At 34.4% G+C, this 16,875-nt stretch overlaps 1 protein-coding gene and 2 long non-coding RNA genes across 3 annotated transcripts in view; all 3 read right to left on the minus strand.

Annotated features, from left to right (window-relative positions):
- Tre1 (Trapped in endoderm 1) overlaps positions 1–16,875 on the minus strand; it is a 348,474-nt gene that overhangs the window by 297,163 nt on the left and 34,436 nt on the right. The window lies entirely within an intron of this gene.
- Positions 898–2,203, minus strand: LOC142229021 (uncharacterized). The gene is made up of 3 exons (XR_012720306.1): positions 1,268–2,203; positions 1,128–1,202; positions 898–1,048 (listed from the first exon to the last, which is right to left on the minus strand). It is a non-coding gene; the product is annotated as an uncharacterized LOC142229021 (long non-coding RNA).
- Positions 13,493–14,445, minus strand: LOC142229521 (uncharacterized). The gene is made up of 3 exons (XR_012720426.1): positions 13,863–14,445; positions 13,723–13,797; positions 13,493–13,643 (listed from the first exon to the last, which is right to left on the minus strand). It is a non-coding gene; the product is annotated as an uncharacterized LOC142229521 (long non-coding RNA).

A 16,875-nucleotide genomic window follows, 5' to 3' on the forward strand; every position in this document is an offset into this window, starting at 1 on the left:
TTACAACTAGATATTATTTAGAAATGGAAATAAATAACAGTATAAATACAAATAATGGAATGATAACAATAAAATCCAAATTTCACTCACTTTTAGGGAACATTCATTATACTTTTTATATCATTAAATTAATTTTGTACCAAAGAATAAAAAAAATGAATTTGGATGTTATTATTATTATTTAAATACAAAATTATTTTTCTTTTTTTTATAGATTACAATTTTTCATATGAGCTTTTTCTTTTTGTTTTAAATTTTTATAAATAACAATTTTAAATTACTTTTTTTTAAGTTTGCATGCTTTTTACATAATTGTGTTTGTTTTCTTTCATAAAAATGATTTTTATCTGAATAATAATATTTCAAATATTTTTTTAATGATTTGCCTTTTTTAGCTTTTTGTACATAAATTAATAATATAAGCTTTCAAATTGATTTCAAAAATTTGCCTTTTTGATTTTAGTATTCATTTTATCAAATGAGATTTCAAAAACTTTTCTTTTTTTAAAAAATTACTTTTTATACTTTGCATTTTTATTAGTTATTCTTTCTTTTATTTTTTTTTTTAATGTAATTGAATCATTTGCGTTATTTAAGAAATTTTGAAGTTTTACTGATTTTCAGTTTTCTTTGTTTTTTTCTTTTACGTTTTTACAAAATGGAGAAATTGAAAAAAAGTGCAGCCACGTGATTTTGGGGTTACGTAAGAAGGCTAGTGTAAAATTTACGTTGTATTTTACTTTTTGTGAAACTTTTACTTTCGTGTTTGTTATTGTTCTTTAATATTTTTATAATTATTTTAATTTTTGAGTGGTCGATTTCTACTGTATTTGCTCATATGTATATTGTTTATGCATGTTGGAATATTTCTACTCACTTAACATTGTTTCCGAGTAGTAGAGGTTATTAACCTCGGGATTTCGAGTGCCTTCAGGGTAGATATGTCCCAAAACGCCATAGACCAGATGACAGGCGAATTCCTAATTAGCGAAACCAGTTGTGTCACAGGGTTTCTTAATCCCAAACTCCTTTAGTCTTGACACAAATCCTATTATTCGCAACATATAATAATTAGATAAAAAGAAATGTAACATTTGTGCTGGCGCACATTGTTCATTTATTCTTACCCGAGGTGTATTTTATAAAATGACGAAAAGTTAACATAAATCCAATATATCCGCTTATTAATGTTGCAATAATATCTATATTTAAAAAAACAAAACACTATAATCCCGTCCAGAGTATTCTATAATTTCCACAACTTTACCGAAAAAAATAATATTTCCATATACCGATGCCGATTTAAAAATTCAAATTTGCAGGTTATTTTGCACTAACAACAATACTGCCAATTCAACTCCTATGTGGGAGTACCTTATTTGAACGCACTGACTTCGACTTTGACTTCACTAATGACAAGCGTGAGTTGCAATAAGTTGTGCTAAGCCTGTCTCACGACTTTGTGTAAGGTCAGTCTCCACAACTCTCTTTTTTAATCACAACTCTGCATTCGCTACTCCCCTTTCTATACAACCATGTATGATATGTGCGTTGCCCATTCTAACCAATAGATGGCACTCATGTGTACACAATGGTATTTTTAGACGTGATGTCTGGTAAGGTATAGGGTAATTCTACCGAAACCTTCCTATCAAATCATGATGATGGCAACAGTTAATAAAGGGAAATGGCGAATCAGTCTTAATATCGACGTGTCGCGCAAAGAATATGAGACATGCCAGAAATTCCCCAGTAGGCAATGAAATACTTCATATATTTACAAGTTGTACAATAAATCATACGAATGGTAAAATTGTACGAAATGTATTTCATATGTTATATGGTGGCCGTCACAAAGCCAAATTTTTGTGTTCGGAAGCAATGAAGAAACAAAATTTGGGAAGTACGAAGTCGGACACCAAGTTATTCGAATATAGTATTATTGCTTTGTCCATTACTCAGCAAAACTACAAATAAATCTTCCCACTTGAACAGAAATTTCCTCTTTTAACTACCATAAACATTCAAATGAATAAAGTCGACATTCAACTCCCTGTATTCTGCTAAAAAAAAATGCGCGAACAGCCCTAATGTCAGCATACGCTGTCCCATAACGCCCTCATTTAGGTCTCGTCTGCTCGTTTCCAAGACGTATCGTAAGGTGATATATCGTGGACACTAATCGCCATAAGGCAAAAAGAAATGAAAAAGCACGCACAACAGCTACCACCACTCAGATATTTAAGAGCGTCCCTTCATATAAATCTAATTTTGGCAATATTCAATTTAATAAATAATCAGCCGCCAATAAGAACACTTAATCTGAGCAAAGTTATTGGTGTGTTTCCTCAAACAAATAATCCTGTGGTCCTAATGCAATAAGAAAATAAGGCGTCATTTGCAAGGTTTGCAGACAATTGTTGCATGTCCCCAGACTGTCTCAGTGGACAAAGGTTCCCGTGGAAAAGTAACTGCCTTCTGTTGTCCCTTAGTTGTGTCAAACCCTGCGCTGTAACCGTCATCACTTGCAGTCATAATCTTGTTTGGTCTCCATCGCACCAAAGCTCTAAGGGCACACATTGTCCACTCTATGGGCATCCACATTATCCCCATAGGAAGCAAACACATAACATAAACAACCCTTGCAGCAAGCAATAAACCTATTTCGAAGAAAATAGCTCAACACTATGGTACCACGGCAGATATTGGTGCCATTTCTATTTGGAAAACCACAATATTAATGGTTGGCATCCCTCACAAAACCAATTCAACTAGTCTATCTGGTGTTGGATATCGCCGGGACGATCACAAGGTCGGTGAATAGAGTTCCGCTATTGACCATTAAAATAACGGATAATGCGGTAAATATCCTGCTTCGAACCACTAACAATAATTGAACAATTTATTTCATTTCTATCAGCTCCACCAACAACATCTCCTGGCCATTTTCATGAAGTTTCGTTAGGCAGTTAACAGCAAGTATATCGCAAATATAGTCCCCTGCAGTTAACTTTAGCTAAACAATGGAATATATAATGGAAGCTTAATAGAAAATGGACCAGTGGGATTTCAAATTGCCCATTTCCAGTTTGTAAATAAACTAGCATGATGACCATTTACAGTGGTCATATGTACATACGTATATACAAACAAAAACCTCACTGAATGGTAGACGTTGTTCAATTCCTCACCGGTTTTTCCGAAGACATTTCCTGGAAATTAAATCTTGTTTTATCCTTCGGGAAAAATCTATTGTAGATAAAAAATCTTCAGAATAATTTTTGCTAAATTCTCTCCAAACTAAAATTCTAAATAAATTTTCTTTCTTTTAAGAACTAATACTTTGACAACAGTTTCTATAGAAAACTATTTCGACAAAATTCCCCCCAGTAATAAATTTCAAATATTTACTATAGAAATGATATCTACGGAAATTTTATATAGCAGTAAACTTTTGACAAAAATTTTCTAGATAAATTAAATTTTCCAAAACAAAATTTGTATAGAAATAAAAGGTAGTTTGTATAGGAATAAAATTTTGTAAAAATAATCAAAATTATAGTAACAGTTGCTTTAGAAATAAAATTATTATTTTTATATATTTATTTCTTTCTATATATTTATTTCTATATATTTATTTCTTTTTCGCCGAAACTGTCTATTCCTATAAAAAATTCTAAAAATAACACTAATATCATTTGAAAATTCTTTTTTTAAATATTTATTTATTTATTACTCTAAAACATAGCCAGATTTTTGGGAGCTATGAGCTATATATCATTTTATATAAAAAGTATTAGAATCACGGTTGCCACTTATGTCAAAAATAGCATATCAGCAATTTGAAGAAAATTAGAAGAAAACTACCAAATTAGAAAAAAAATATTTTGAAGTTGTTGATCAAATTGTAGTGGTTAGTTTTATTCGAAGGAAATGTATTATATCGAATTTATAGAAAGTTTTGTTAAAAGTTTATTTCTATAAAAACAGTTGTCAACATTTTATTTCTAAAAAAAAATTATTTCTGTACAAAGTTTAAAAAAAAAGAAGTTTATTTCTATAGAAGATATTGGTGGCAATTTTATTTCTATAGAAAATTTTGACAAAAATTTATTTCAAAAGAAAAAATTTCCAAAGTTTTATTTCTATGGAAAATTTTGTCAAACATTTATTTCTAAAGACAAAAAATGTGCAAAATTTTTATTCCTATAGGAAATTGCGTCAAAAGTTTTTGTCAAAATTTTTTAAAACTGTTATTTCTATAGAAAATTTAGCAAAAATTTATTTATTTATGGGATTTTCACAGGACTTCCTATAAAACCCGAAATCCAAAAACTTTTTATAGAAAACAAATCTTGATAAAACTTTATATAGGAATGAAATTTTGACAAAATCTCAAATGCATATTTCCGATAGAACTGGAATTTTGACAAAATTTGAAAATTTTTTGCAATAAACTTTAAAGGATATTCTCTTTTGAATTGAAATTTTAAAAAATACACTATAGAAATTACATCTTGACATAATCCCTTATGTAAATGAAATGTTGACAAAATTCCTATTTTAACAGAAGTCCTTTTGATATAGAATCTCTTCAATCCCAGAAAAGTTAAAAATCACATCCATCATTTAAAGGACACTAATATTATCCAATTACGAAAGTAGATAATATAGTAATTTATGGTATCGAGCCCGGTTAAATAAACTTATTATAATTGGGATATTTAGTCCTCTGACTGAGTATTAAAAACGCAGTAGTTGTCGTTTCCTTCCTTTTGGTAACAAAAATCATTTACGATACAATCACGAAATTGCTCGATCTAATTAACATTTTTAATTGAAATGTCTTCAATCACAATTAAACAAAACAAAGAAATTATCAAAGGTCAATAAAAAAAAGAAATAATTGATCCAATTAAAACTAATTGACTCTATTAATCTTTGGGTTTTTTTTTTTTTTGTTTTAATTTAAAAAAAAAATGTTGAATCGATTAAAGTTTTAATTAAATTAAAGATTTTTCAAAACTCAATTACAATTTTAATTGGAAAAATTTTCCTGAATTTTTCCTTCTCGATAAAAATTTTTAATATAATATTAAAATCATTGGATTCGTTCAATTGATGTGATTGACCTTTGTCTTGAAAAAAAACTCAAATACAATAAATCAAGCTGTATTTTATTTATTGTTTTTTTAACTTCCCTTAAATTGTTTCATGCTTGAAAACTAAACTCTTCTTTCATGTAGGCTCATGGAATGACTGGTGACTGGTTGGTGGCTCTCTTACGGCCCAATATCTCACTCAGAGGCAAATCCAGCAAAAATCTTGAATCGTATCATGGTATCTATCGCCTATTATTTTTACTTTCATTAATTTGCTTCTTCTTCCTTTCAGATAACTACATGCATATACGGCAATGTTAGCAAGTGACAGGCTTATCCCAGACGACAGTCAACCAACAGCCATCGGATTGCTTTCGTGTTGTAAGTACTGTAAGTACTAAATTGTAGTCTTAATGAATTTGGTGTAGTTCTAGTGAATTTTGAAATTTCATAAAATGTTGGGAATTAGGTTGCCTTTTTCTTTCTCTCTTTCGATACATCTATGCGCAAGATTATTTTCGCCCATCATATCCTATTGTTGATCATATACCACGATATGATAACATATTTGCACTATGCCTTGTACACATTCAATCAGTTATATTTCACACAGAATTCAAATAAAGTTTCTGTTATGACCCAAGCAAGTAATGCACAGTATCAGACTTTTAGGTGCTGAGCATGAACTGTACCTATAAGTTTTCCATTTAAGTTCTCCACTTCATACATATTTTTCCCAATGCGTCTTCTTATCCTGCATTTAAGCCATTGCTTACATAATTTAGCATTGATACCTTTTGAAAAATTACTTTGTACAAAGTTTTTTCGATAAACTTCCTGACCTTCTCTAAATATAACCTCTCTCGCGCGTTTATTGTAATATTTCTCGTTCCGTACATATGCATCATGAAGCTTCCTTGATATCTTCTTCTGGATAATTTGCATTCTTGATGACTTTGGTAACACCATGATCTCGCCGTCAGGTAATGCTTCCAATTTTTTCAAAATTTTGTAAGCTTGAGCATGAGTTACCATATTGTAACCAAAAAGTGCACAATAGGGTGTCTCGCCGGTCGAAGAATGAACAGTTGACCGCAATGCACACTCTATTTGCGACAAATCTTCATCCCACTTATTTTGTTCCTTCTCCAATGATGCCCTTATGCTACTCAGGATGCTTTGGTTAACCCTTTCGCTGGCATTAGATTGAGGTGCATGAGTAGCGGTGCGCATATGATGAATTCCATATAAGTTTAAGAGTTCATTGAATGATTCGCAAGTAAATTGCTTTCCGTTGTCGGAATGCAGGGTTTCTGGAACTCCAAACTTATGGAATACCTCGGCGGTTAGAAATTTGATTATGGCCTTTGAAGTTGCTTTCGGCATAGCCTTCAGCAAAACAAACTTTGTCCTGTGGTCTAAAACAATAAATATATGTGTGTTACCACTACGTGTCCTGGGATATGGTCCAAGAAAATCTACATATATTTTTTGAAATGGACGTTCAGTCCTTACTTCTTGACCCATGGTTGGTCTGAGAATTTGCTTTGGATTCTTGTTCTCCTTACAGTTCTGACAATCTTTCACAAAATCTCTGACATCGGTTGCTAATGTTGGCCAATAGAAAAACTCCCTCACGTTGTAGATCGTCTTTCCTATCCCACCATGACATGTATTTACCTCATGAGAACGTTTGATAACACTATCAGTGAGAGCATCTGGTAACCAGATTCTCCAACAATCGTTCTCATCCACGATATCCCCACGATTAAAATTTGTCCTCTTCATAACAATTTCATCCTCAACTTTCAAATCCGGTAATTGTTCTTCGTTCTGTCTTACAGTCTCTTTCAACTCCTCATATTTGGGGCAACTGAATTCAGGTGAGCTCAAGTCTATAAAAACATTGTTCTCAAAACTGAGCTCCTCCATATCTAGACGCGAAAGCATGTCAGGGACAACATTTTTCGAACCTTTCCTATGTATTATATTGAATTGATAACTCTGAAGTTTTAAACTCCAACGTGCGAGTCTTCCATGGAGATCCTGTTGTTTCATCAGCCATCGCAGACTGGAGTGGTCTGTGATGACTGTGAATTCCATCAATTCAATATACTGTCGAAATTTCTCAATAGCTAAAACCACTGCTAAACACTCTTTTTCCGTTGTTGAATAATTTTTTTGAGCAGGGTTAAGCTTTTTTGAGAAATATTCGATAGGATGTTCTTCACCTTCCGAATCTTTCTGGAACAAGACAGCTCCAACTCCCACATTTGATGCGTCGCACTGAACAAAAAAGGGTTTGGCAAAGTCAGGACTTCGCAAAACCGGACTTGAAACTAATCTTTCCTTCAATAATTCAAACGATTCCTGAGCCTCTGGGGTGAAATTAAATTTTGTCGACTTCCTCAATGTGTCAGTTATCGGTGCAGTCAAGGTTGAATAATCTGGTATAAACCGCCTATACCAACCAACACTCCCTAAAAATTTGCGGACATCTTTAGGAGTTTTTGGTGGCTTTATGTTCGTGATCGCTTCAACCTTGCTGGGATCAGTTTTCAATTTTCCGTCGCCTACGATATATCCTAGATATCTAAGTTCTTTATAACAGAACTTAGATTTCTCTAAGTTTATCGTAAGGCCGGCGTCAGACAATCGTCTACCCACAATCTTCAACATCTCCACATGGTCTTGAAAATTCGATGACACTACCAGCAAGTCGTCTAAGTACACAAATACTCTGTCTTTGAGCTCGGATGGGATAACTTTATCCATGAGTCGGCACATACGCTGAGCAGCATTACACAGTCCAAAGGGCATTACTTTGAACTGGTAATGTGGTCTCCCTTGGACTGTGAAAGCTGTTTTTGGCCGACTCGATTCCTCTAAAGGAATTTGCCAAAAAGCGTCCTTTAAGTCGATGGCGGAAATGAAAAAAGTTTCTCCCAACCGGCTCAAAAGACCATCAATATTTGGTAACGGGTAGGCATCTTTCTTTGTCACTTTATTAAGTTCTCTAGCATCTAAACATAGCCTATTCTTATTTGGTTTGATGACTAGAGTTACTCTATTGTTCCAGGCTGCGTTTGTAGCTGGTTCAATAACGTCCAAAGCCAACATACGGTCGATTTCGGCGTATGTCAACTTCTGAACAGCCGGTGATATGGGAAAATATCTCATTTTCCTAGGTTCAGAGTCGCCAGTATCGATTATGTGACTTTCCAAATGCGTTTTTCCCAAACCAAATTTACTAAAACATTTGAATTCTAGTTTCGCACTTTCAAGTTGGATCTGTTGTTCATAGCTTAGCTCATGTATCTTAGGTCCGCTTCCTTCCGTTACATGTAATTCATTGATTTTCGGATCTTTAAACGAAATTGTGATCCCAAACGTGTTCCAAAAATCACAGCCTAAAATAAGTTTCTGCGACAGCGAAGGAACCAAATAAAATGTCATGTTATGGGATATATCATTACATTTTATATTGGCTCTCACTTTGCCAATAATAGATTTTCCTCTTCCATCTGCTGTTCGAATTATGGATTTAAAATCAAAAATTTCTACACCCAATTCATCGACGACTTCCAAACAATCCTTCCCTAGACAAGAAACATTGGCACCACTGTCCATTAAACCCCTCATAGGTACATTGTTTATAAAGACGTCTAAATATGGTCTTATATCATTATCCGAACATAAACTTGAAATGGATAGCAATCTCCTTTCACTTTTTCTATTGTTGTATCGCGTCCTCGCTTTCATTATCTTTTCCGAAGGCCCTTTGAAATCTTTGAAGATTTCTTCCCTAACTCGATTGTAATTCAAAAGTCTATCTTCATATGGAGTCAAAACTTTCAGTTTTGTTTTCCGATTCTCCGGGGTGATATTATCTGTGCCCTGAGAATTGTACTCATCTCTTGTGAAAATTTTCAGATTGTTTTGTGCTGGTATAATAAATTCATTTGATGACTCATTTGGGTAATTGGTACTATCTGAGTGTGGAACGTGTAACGAAATGTTACAGTCCGAAATACTTATTGGGGCGGGTTGGCATCCGAACATGATGGCCCCGTCCTCATCATGCTCTTCTGTTCTTTTCCCATACATCTTGGGCAGTTCGGTGTAATAACATTCTCGAACCCACATTTGTAGCAGAACAGGTTGCGTTTCTCGGATTCGCATTCAACAAATGTGTGGCCTGAATGCCTACAATTCCAGCATATAAGCTGTTTCACAGGCTGGTTACCAAGCCTTATTGCTTCAATATGATGGTCTTGACCGAAATCATGTGGTTGTTCATAGTGAAAATCATTAGAATATTCTAATTCATTCACTCTACGAAATTGTTGTTGTTGTTGTTGTGGCCTAAAAGAGCTTCGTTTGGAAAGATTTCTTTCCGCACGCCTGCACTCTTCTAACAGATGGTCCATGTTGACAATATTCATTGGAAATATCAGCTGAGCCAGTCCATCCTTCAGATTGTCTTTGACAATCTTAACCAATTCATTCTCTGGGATGGATACTCTCATCTGATTATTCAGTGTCAAAATATCCTGAAGAAAATTATCCGCACTTTCATTAAAATGTTGCCTCCTCTCCATGATCCTGCGTTGTATTTCGAAATCGCTCTCGAATCTCTGGAATTTTCGTCTGAAATAATATCTTAGGTTATCCCAGTCGCAATTCGGATTTTGTCTTCGAAAATTCCAGAACCACTCGAAAGCGTTTCCAGATAGCAACCGGTGAAAACCTTTCATAAGGACTGGCCATGGGCAATCAGTATCAGCCCTGATAGTTTCCACACGAAACAAAAAATCTTCTACGCTAACAGATTTACTACTGCCGTCAAATTGTATGCCCCATTTATCAATATCGAGAGTATTTTGTGTCCTTGGGACAAAACCAAAGGCAGAAGATGAAATGACATTTTGTTGAGGCTGTGGTGGACAAATAGGTCCATTTGTTGGAAGTTGATAGTTCTGGTTATGGTTCGACTGACAGTGATTAGAAATAGGTGGTGGTGGATAACTAAATCTATCAGATGGAAATTGGTAGTTCTGGTTATTATCAGTTCGGAAATTGGTAGAAACGGGAGGTGGTGGCAAATTATGTTGCCGTTGTTGAAATGTATTAGTGTTCGACGGATTACGAATTTGTTGACCTTGCCCTAGTCCCTGTTGTGGTGTCCTATTAACCCCGTGGTAACTAGCATTATGTGACCCCTGAGGAAAATTAGTCGGTGGCAAATTATGTTGTTGTTGAGGAGTATGCGTTATTGGTGCATTCGAAATCTGCTGATTTCGTCCTCGTACTTGTTGTGGTGGAACATTGTTCGTCGATATTGGATCTGCCTGATTCCTGTCCGATTCTGACAATGCTCGTTCAGACCTTATGGTCTCCCTTACTATTTCTGGTATTAATCTCATAAGACTTTCCTGCATTTCCCTCATCGAACCTGCCTGTGCAGCACCTACTGAGGCTGCAACATAATCCTGAATTGACAGTCCGTTTGAATTTTGTGGTGCTGATTGGGAATTTGTCATTTCACGATTTTGTGATTGAAAATTATTTCTAATTCCAATCGCCGTAAGGCTACTGAACGTGGGAGATGGAAACGTACTATCACTCCCTGTAGACGAAAAACTATTAGGACCCAATGTTAAGTTTTGATCAATATCTAATCCAGTGTTAGCATTTGCCAAAGTAGTGGCAGTTGTAGTAAACGTAGTGACAGTAGTGGTTGAAGTGGCTGTCGTTGCAGTCACAGTAGCAGTAGTTGTTGTATTTGTTGTAGTAGTTCTCGTCATGTTCGACATGGTATCACTGGCCGATTTTGATCTGAGCTTCATTCTGTATAACTCAAAATTCTCACTTTATATTGATAACGAAAGTAACGAAATTTAACGTAAATTTCAAGTTGAAAATTAAAAGAAAACGTTTTTTCACGTTAATTCAAAATACCGGTAAAAGTGGCTCAATAAGATTTTGTTTTAATTTTTGGTTTAACCAACTATTTTCAACTTTTAGAATTCGTAGACGTTTTTGGTTTTCTCTTTTTAACAATTATTTCTTTTCTTTTTTACTTTTTGAGTTATATGATTAATTAAAAAAATCAAACTTCAAAATTTTCTAAAATTAGTTTTCTTTTTTTTCAGATAATTCAAGGATTCCTCAGATTGAGGTGTTTTTGTAGCTGCCTGCTCGAGAAGTGGCGAAAAAAAATCAATGAATTTGGAAAATTTATTTGTTCTATTATTCTATTATTTTTTATTTGTATATTTTTGTAAATAAGTTTTGTCTAATTTCCCATAATAATATAAGAAATTTTTCATATTTTCTCAAATTCATTTTATATTTATTAAATCATTAAAATAAATAGTTCCATTTTCTAGAATTTTCAGAAACTACAATCGTATTACTTTTTGTAACTTTTCTCTTGATCATTCTTTTATTGGATTGTTATGTGTTTTATAATTTCTGTATAAAAACATTTTAAAGAATTCGGTTTCACAAATTACAAACCATATAAACATATATTGTTAACTACATTAACCATCAATCTATGTATAAAAATATAGTAGCAAATAATCAAAACAAAATTAATTATTTAATTATGACTTACTATATTAGTTATACATAGTCAAAAGTTAAATAGTTAGCCATGTATGAATATCTATCAATGTATGTCGCTACACTGGTATAACAAAAGACACTTGTTTCCCGGGACTTACAAACATATCTAGTATAGTCAAACATGGGAGAAAGTGGGTTTACGAAAACCATGCCAAATGGCAAAAATTTAAGACTCCACTTCCTTAAGGTAGACAGTAAATGGTTCGAATGCACTATACAGACTAATACCTTTTTATTTAGAATTCAAATGATATAGACTTGCACAGCGTAGCAAGCTAGAACCATACTACTGTCCCACGTTGCTGGGCGCCAAAATGTGATGGACAAGATTTGTGGTGATAACGGTGGCACTATGAATTTAAGCTGCGGCTGTAGCTCGCCGGAAATGTGGGTTTCGATCCGTTATTATCCATCCATTTAAATATGAAGTGCCTGGTGTTGATAATAATTTCTCATCTTCCTAATTTCACAACAATGGACAAGTAGAAATTTAAATTTTCATAACAGAAAAACGGACGGACGGACATTCTTTAAACGTTTTTATAAAATCCAGGATATGAAAATTGTTTTATTAACGATTTACCGAACCTGTTGGACGTGGTTCGTCAGGCTACCCCCCCTTAACATGACCCTTATATAGATCATCCTTGAGATCCTTTCAGCCCATTATTCATATAAAGAATCTCCCAAGAAATTGCCGCGACACTTCCCTTACAAACCAGCTACATCCTCAATCCTTTAATTAAAAACTCAGCACATTTTTAATTTCAAGAATCGATTCACATTTTAATGTATTGTTTCATTTTCATTATAATGGGCTTTGTTTTAAAAATTTTGTATAAATAAAATTGAAAATAACCTTACAACTAGATATTATTTAGAAATGGAAATAAATAACAGTATAAATACAAATAATGGAATGATAACAATAAAATCCAAATTTCACTCACTTTTAGGGAACATTCATTATACTTTTTATATCATTAAATTAATTTTGTACCAAAGAATAAAAAAAATGAATTTGGATGTTATTATTATTATTTAAATACAAAATTATTTTTCTTTTTTTTATAGATTACAATTTTTCATATGAGCTTTTTCTTTTTGTTTTAAATTTTTATAAATAACAATTTTAAATTACTTTTTTTTAAGTTTGCATGCTTTTTACATAATTGTGTTTGTTTTCTTTCATAAAAATGATTTTTATCTGAATAATAATATTTCAAATATTTTTTTAATGATTTGCCTTTTTTAGCTTTTTGTACATAAATTAATAATATAAGCTTTCAAATTGATTTCAAAAATTTGCCTTTTTGATTTTAGTATTCATTTTATCAAATGAGATTTCAAAAACTTTTCTTTTTTTAAAAAATTACTTTTTATACTTTGCATTTTTATTAGTTATTCTTTCTTTTATTTTTTTTTTTAATGTAATTGAATCATTTGCGTTATTTAAGAAATTTTGAAGTTTTACTGATTTTCAGTTTTCTTTGTTTTTTTCTTTTACGTTTTTACAAAATGGAGAAATTGAAAAAAAGTGCAGCCACGTGATTTTGGGGTTACGTAAGAAGGCTAGTGTAAAATTTACGCTGTATTTTACTTTTTGTGAAACTTTTACTTTCGTGTTTGTTATTGTTCTTTAATATTTTTATAATTATTTTAATTTTTGAGTGGTCGATTTCTACTGTATTTGCTCATATGTATATTGTTTATGCATGTTGGAATATTTCTACTCACTTAACATTGTTTCCGAGTAGTAGAGGTTATTAACCTCGGGATTTCGAGTGCCTTCAGGGTAGATATGTCCCAAAACGCCATAGACCAGATGACAGGCGAATTCCTAATTAGCGAAACCAGTTGTGTCACAGGGTTTCTTAATCCCAAACTCCTTTAGTCTTGACACAAATCCTATTATTCGCAACATATAATAATTAGATAAAAAGAAATGTAACATTTGTGCTGGCGCACATTGTTCATTTATTCTTACCCGAGGTGTATTTTATAAAATGACGAAAAGTTAACATAAATCCAATATATCCGCTTATTAATGTTGCAATAATATCTATATTTAAAAAAACAAAACACTATAATCCCGTCCAGAGTATTCTATAATTTCCACAACTTTACCGAAAAAAATAATATTTCCATATACCGATGCCGATTTAAAAATTCAAATTTGCAGGTTATTTTGCACTAACAACAATACTGCCAATTCAACTCCTATGTGGGAGTACCTTATTTGAACGCACTGACTTCGACTTTGACTTCACTAATGACAAGCGTGAGTTGCAATAAGTTGTGCTAAGCCTGTCTCACGACTTTGTGTAAGGTCAGTCTCCACAACTCTCTTTTTTAATCACAACTCTGCATTCGCTACTCCCCTTTCTATACAACCATGTATGATATGTGCGTTGCCCATTCTAACCAATAGATGGCACTCATGTGTACACAATGGTATTTTTAGACGTGATGTCTGGTAAGGTATAGGGTAATTCTACCGAAACCTTCCTATCAAATCATGATGATGGCAACAGTTAATAAAGGGAAATGGCGAATCAGTCTTAATATCGACGTGTCGCGCAAAGAATATGAGACATGCCAGAAATTCCCCAGTAGGCAATGAAATACTTCATATATTTACAAGTTGTACAATAAATCATACGAATGGTAAAATTGTACGAAATGTATTTCATATGTTATATGGTGGCCGTCACAAACTTCAAATGAAGAGACGCATTTCAGCCACACTAGGACAAGCAAATATACAAAGGTATGTGAACAGAGGCACTCCTCAAGGAGGAGTTCCATCACCTCTTCTTTGGAATATTGCTATAAACGACCTTCTGGTTTCCCTAGAAAAAGAAAGGATACAAGTGGTGGCATACGCAGAAGATGTGGCTTTAGCAGCCAGGGGAAAATTCCCATCAACAGTTAGAGTTATTATACAGAGAGACCTCCGGATGACTGAGAAATGGGCGAAAGATAATGGTCTTGGGGTAAATCCTGCAAAGACAGAACTAGTCATGTACTGCAAGGATCGCAAAATTCCCACGGTTAGGCCCATTTCCTTAGGGGGTATTGAAATTCCCTTTAGTGAGTGTGCAAAATATCTTGGCGTTATTTTGGACAGGAAGCTGAACTTTAAGCTTAATATTGAAGAAAGGGCGAAGAAAGCAACGGTAGCTTTATACTCGTGCAAAAAGCAATAGGGGAAAGGCGGGGACTAAAACCAAAAATTGTGCATTGGCTATACACGACAGTGGTTACACCTATAATGCTATATGGTGTTGTAGTCTGGTGGCCGGCACTTCACCAGCCGACAAGTTTAGACAAAGTTCAGCGTATGGCGTGTTTGTGTATCTCAGGTGCATTCAGCAAGACAGGAACAAATTCCCTTAATGTCATACTGCATCTATTGCCTTTAGACATATTGGCCAAACAGTCAGCTGCAACAACGGCTGTGCGGTTGCGCGAGCTATCGCTGTGGTCGGAAACAAGTTACGGTGACAGTTCGGTCTTCAAAATAATGCCAGATGTGCCTAACGTAGTGGATTACACTTTGACGAGACCACTTTTCGACAAAAGGTTTGAAACTCTAATTCCCAACAGTGAGGCGTGGTATACACGGACCCCGGGGAATAAAAGATATATAGATTTCTACACTGATGGCTCCAAATTGGATGGACAAGTGGGTTTCGGAGTATATTCTAAAGATCTAGGACTTCGAATAGCGAAAAGATTACCTGATCACTGTAGTGTTTTTCAGGCTGAAATATTAGCAATAAGAGAAGTGGTGAATTGGCTGAGAAGTAATGCTCCAAGCAATATTGGCATTAATATATACTCAGACAGTCAACCTGTAACAAAATCCTTGGACTCTGTGTTCCTCAACTCGAAAACGGCCATCGACTGCCGCAAATCTCTCAATGAGATGGCTGATCAGCACAATATTCACCTAATATGGGTGCCTGGCCATAGGAACATACCGGGGAACCGCGAAGCAGATGACCTAGCAAGGCTAGGAACTACATTACATATTCCGTGGGAACTATAATCTGTTGGTATGCCTCTGGCTATCTGCAATCTCTTATTGCGTGAGAAAGCTGTCATGATGGCAAATGTTCGATGGGAGAATTGCAAGGGTTGTAACGACACCAAAGCAAATATGGCATTTAAACTTAAACCGCACAGTAGATATGCTAGTGTTCTCGAGACGACAGATATCACTCCTGCTATCTGCTATAACGGGTCGCTGCCCGATAGGCGATTTTGCAAAAACTATTGGCGCGAAGTATAATGACTATTGTACGAGCTGTCATGATGCGGAGGAAAAGGAATCAATAAAACACCTCTTGTGGGAGTGTCCTGCAATTTGTGTAAGGCGTAAGCAAATTTTAGGAGCATATAGCTTCAGATTACTGGCGGATCTGGAAAACGTTAACTTAAGCAGTCTGCTAATATTTTTGGAACAATCTGGTTGGTTCAAAAGAAGAAAATAATCGAGAATGTTCAGCGGTTAAAACTAGCAGTTCCCATATGTAATAGGTTCTTTTAGTTATTGTGGTATCACAATGGATTGGTCTAAGTGAGCCTGAATCTTAATCGGACTGCCACGTTAACCTAACCTAACCTAGAACTAGAACACATGCGTGGATACCTGCAAACCCTCCTCACCCTGAATCTATTTTAAATAGACTGAAACAATGAAATCCAGAACTTCCAACAGCTGATTGGAAGGTTGGCCGTTTGGATGAAGTGGATGGATCAAGACGGCATCCACTGTTTATATTGAACACTCAGTCTTTGCCACATATAGCAAAGTCCCAGGGCCGTGTATGTTATGGCTTTCAAAATATCCAAATGAAGGTATATAAAAACGATCAGCTAAAGAATTCAGAAATGGACAAGCCTCCGTCTGAATCAGCAGATCTTCTTGCGAAGTCGAGGGAGATACCAATGCAGATATGGATAGACACCGTATGCGAGAGGTTTATACTTCTTCAAAACTCACCAAAGTTGAACCTATGGTTATTGCGAGAGTCACCGAGATTTGCAAGCACAGAAAAAACATATTTGGACATGGTTGCCGCATACATTTAATGCTTATCTAGAGTATGTAATTGTCGAGAAAACCATGTAT

Source organism: Haematobia irritans, chromosome 3 (genome assembly GCF_050003625.1).
Source record: "Haematobia irritans isolate KBUSLIRL chromosome 3, ASM5000362v1, whole genome shotgun sequence".
Taxonomy (NCBI): Eukaryota; Metazoa; Arthropoda; class Insecta; order Diptera; family Muscidae; genus Haematobia; species Haematobia irritans.